Source organism: Gorilla gorilla, chromosome 5, assembly GCF_029281585.2.
Source record: "Gorilla gorilla gorilla isolate KB3781 chromosome 5, NHGRI_mGorGor1-v2.1_pri, whole genome shotgun sequence".
NCBI classification, from domain to species: Eukaryota; Metazoa; Chordata; class Mammalia; order Primates; family Hominidae; genus Gorilla; species Gorilla gorilla.
In genome coordinates, this window is record NC_073229.2 from 157067317 (window position 1) to 157071908 (window position 4592).

Sequence of the window (4592 nt, forward strand, 5' to 3'; positions counted from 1 at the left end):
AAAGTTGTCCCTTGAGTAAATGCAAGACTCATGACCCTACTAGATATGTCTCTATGGTCATGTGGCTGTGCTGTTCATACTCTTTCACTCAAATCTGTCATTGCGTTGGTCAGGGAAACACCCATCCTATGCTTTGTATTCAATTCTCTCTTTTTCACTTCACACTGTTAATCACATCTGCCCACCTGTCCCCAGTCCTTAAGTAGCCCAACTCTTCCTTCCAATTTTGTTGCACCTGATTTTCAAGATTTAAAGATAAATTTTTACTAACAATTTTCCCCAATTGAATCAAACTATCCCAATCCATATCTCAGGGCCTCAATCAGTGTGCATATGGAAATATTACATGTATTAACTTTTGTAGTCTATCATGTGTTCTATGTAAGCCACACATTTGTGTAGATGACATTTACTATGAGGGAAGAATAGATTTTTAACTGTAATCCTCTCGTGGATAAATTTCTTCTAGGTAGAGAAGTATGTCAAGATTATGTCTTAATTAGGCAGAATGAGTAAGGAGTACCATGTTGGAGATAACAATGGGAGGTAATGATTTGTACCATGGCTTCTGGAACCACACACAGACTTGATTTGAATACCAGAATTTACAATCTATATGAGCTAAGCAATTTATCTGAACTTCTCTATACAAAGGGAATACTCAAGGGAGTACTTATTTCTTCATATTAAATGTTCAATAAATCTTAGAACAACATTTTCTGTTTTGCAGAGAATAGTTAACACAGGCCTGCGGTTGTAAAAATATAGCATGACAAATTGCACGTTACCATCAATTTCATAACGTTGTACACAAGGGTAAGGTGCTGAGTGAATAGATTCATTATTAATTGATAAATATACACCCTTGAAAGCTAGAGAATATGATCCTGAAGTCTTTGCTTTATAAAACTATAAGATTTGTTTTCCAGTTAAAAAATAAGATTATTATCTATATTTACAAAGCACCAAATAGAACTCTTGTGCTTTCAAAATGAGGATTTTTTTTTAAAAAAATGGAAGATTCTTATTAACAAAACTCAAAACAAAATAATGTGACCTTTGTAATTATCAAGTTTATTTTCTGTAAGGTGTGAAATATCAAACTAGGTAATTCTTATTGGCTATAATTAATATATACAACATCTTTTAAAGTATTAATAATTCTGAAGCTTGTTTGTATGTCTGTTTGAAATCTAGAGAGAGTTTGAATGCAGATCCAAAACCTCAGTTTTTTTTCCCATAGCTTTGCCTCTATTGTAACTTCTGTCACTGACAAATCATTGTGTCTTAAATTTGTTTGGTTGCTCAAGGCTTGTTTCCCCAAGTTTAAGCTGTTAACCTGCTGAGGGGAGTCAGGGTGTGAGGCAGGTAATTATAGGACAAACTTATGGGGTTTGTGTGTGAATTTTGGTCGTGAGAAAGATGTTGAATATGGATAGTTCCTAGGGAGGGAGATGCTAAAGGAAAACAATAATAGGAAAGAATACATTATGTATATTAAGGAAAGTAAAGAGCTTGGCTTTAGTAAACTGCCCATAGGATAGAATGGAGAAAGATAAATACAGTGGAGCATGTAAGGATCAACTGATAAACTCCCACGTGGTGGTGGGATTTGAATGCCCTGCTAGAAGTTTGCACTTTGCTTTAAGTCTTGCTAATTAGAGAAATCACATGATGAAATATGTTTTAGTGATATTATCCAGGCATTTGTGTGTGCAAGAATGGCTTGGGTCCAGGAGAGATTGAAAGCAGGAACTCACTTAGAAGTCAGCTCAATCAATGCAGTGTGAGGTGAGAAGTGGTATCCTAGACAAGTAGCTGTGGCAATAAAGAGGGCAGGACAAGAGAGGAAAAACAATTGCATTAAAAGGATCAGAGCATTCCATTTTGTCTGTTTGCATTTGAGGAAATAGAAGAATGGGAGAAATCTACCCTAACTAGAGGATGCAAGCCCAATGAACCAGCAGAACCATGTCACAAACAGCAAGGCCAAGAGATGATTTGTTTGGTTTTACTTATGTTGCTTTGAGATAATTCCAGAATCTTTAAATTGAGATGCTTTGCTGTCAATTGACTGTCACCTAAGAGGGTCAAGAAGTAAAATGGAGAAGAAGCATACAGAAGAGGTGCTTGAACTGTACAACCAATAAATTTTCTAATGAGATAAATTGAAAAGGAGAAGATACAGGGAGCTAAGGATGGGGTCATGGAAAAGAGTAAAGAACTGCAGACAGGAGGAGGAATGGTCAGTGAGGTAGGAGATGAATGAGACAGAAGGCAAAGTGGAAGGGTCTCTTTCTTTTGTTTTAATAAAAAAAAATTGTGTACACTTGTAAGTATTCAGAATGACAACAAAAGAGCTGCGACTATTTTTTTGCAATTAAAGTGGTATTCAGTTAACAGAACAATTATTATTTTGCATAAGTTGCATCAGAGACAACCGAAAATGTAAAGAACTACCATCCCCATATATAACAAATTTGTGCTGTGCACCAACAAGAACCTGCTTTAAATTTCATGCCAATTTACAACCTCCATACTGTACCAGGCAAGGTTAGTGGCTATTGAGAATATCACCAAGACAGGGCTATTTAAAGACACAGTGGGTTAGTGTGTTAATTATACAAAAAAAGATACTGTATAGTTTAAAAACAAATCTTACATAGCCTTACATTTCAGTTTTTTTCTTTAAAATAAATGAGTTGTGTACAAGAGGGTTAAATGTTTTATAGACAAGAAAAAAACTATGCTAGAACCAACTTATTCATCATCATCATCTTCTTCATCTTCATCCTCTTAATCTTCCTCCTCCTCATCCTCTTCATCTTCCTCATTTTCCTCCTCTTCCTTTTTCTTACCTTTCTCAGCCTTGGCAACTCCCTCTTTAACTGCGTCAGGTTTTCCTTTAGCTTGTTGTGGAGCAATATCCTTTTCATATTTTTTCTTCAGGTTCACAGCCTTCTTTTCCTAAGGATGCTTGTCATCTGCAGCTGTGTCATTCCACAGCTTTCCCACCTTCTTCACAACACCACCAATGGATAGGCCAGGATGGATGTTCTCCTTTGATTTTTTAGTGATACTTAGAACACAACAAGAAAAAGGCCAAAGGAGGCCTCTTGTGTGCATTGAGATCCTTGAACTTCTTTTTTGTCTCCCCTTTAGGAGGGATACAGGTTCTCATTTCTCTTTCATAACAGGCCTTGTCCGCCTCTGCCATATCTTCACATTTTTCTTTTCTCTTTAGCAGACATGGTCTTCCACCTCTCTGAGCACGTCTTAGAAAATTCTGAGAAATTGACCGAAGCATCTTCGTGCTGCTTCTGGTGCTCCTCCCGACAAGTTTGCACAAGAATGCTGTGAAGACATTTTGCCTCTCAGCTTCTTAGGATCTCCTCTGCCCATGTTTCATTATTTTTCTTCAGCAGGGCACAGAGTCACCCTGTGCCAGTCCAGCTTTCACTTGTCCCAGTGCTGTCTCTATGGAGCTCAGTGTACTGCAATGATGGTGAGAGTGACAGCCAGACACAGACTCCCTGGAAGAGTTTATTGAATGATGAATAATTAATAGTACACCATGCAGCAGAGAACTAGGGGACAGGTTCCCAGGGAAGACTGTACCCTCTTTAAATTTACAACTTGCCTCTCAATATTTATGCACACACTGCTACATGATGTAAACATTGGTGTAAACATTGAAATATTTATCATAGAATAAATTTAGATAAGCGATAAAAATAAAACAAGATTACTAATTTTTGATTAAATTTATGTGAGAAAATAGGTACAGTCTTTTTAGCAAATTGCAAAGAAATTGATTTCTATAGCAGTAGTATAAGGATAATAATAAAAATTATGTAATATACTGAGCTACTGCAGTCACAAAAGCATGTATACTATGATGTGAATGAACTACCCACACTTCTAATATCAGCCTCCTCACTGGAAGTGGATAAGATCGATCTCATCTACTCTCCTTCTGCAAGAATAGATCCCATCGATTCTTTGCTTTCTTTCTTTCCTTTCTTTTCTTTTTCTTTAGAGACAGGGTCTCACTCTGTTGCCCAGGCTGGAGTGCAGTGGTGCCATCATAACTCACTGCAGCCTCAAACTCCCAGGCTCAAGTAATCTTCCTGCATCAGCTTCCCAAATAGCTGGGACAACAGGTGTGTGCCACAACATCCAGCTAATTATTAATTTTTTTTTATAGCAATGGGATTTTGCTATGTTGCCCAGCCCCATCTCAAACTCCTGGCCCCCAGCCACCCTTTAGCATTGGCCTCCCAAAGAGCTGGGATTACAGGCATGAGCCATTGTGCCTGACCCAATTCTTTGCTTTCTAATGGGCCATTTCTGTCAGCAAATAAAAATGCTATTCAATTTTAACCTGTGATTTAAAATTTTTTTCTCAACTTCTTTTTTTCTCTTTCAGTTTTTGCCCATTTTCTCAAAAAAGGCGACTTTACCTGCTGCCTTCAATTTCTGTTTCCCCATTGCTTCTTGATCCATACTAAACAGTCTTTCATTCCTATCATTTCATTCCATCACAATAGCTTCTGTCAAAAGTCACCAGTGACCTCCATATTGCTAAATCC

The 4592-nt window shown here is 37.4% G+C and overlaps 1 pseudogene; it reads right to left on the reverse strand.

Moving 5' to 3' along the window:
* Positions 1 to 2760: 2760 nt before the first annotated feature.
* LOC101127747 (high mobility group protein B1-like) lies at positions 2761 to 3402 on the reverse strand (annotated as a pseudogene).
* Between the last annotated feature and the right edge of the window lie 1190 nt (positions 3403 to 4592).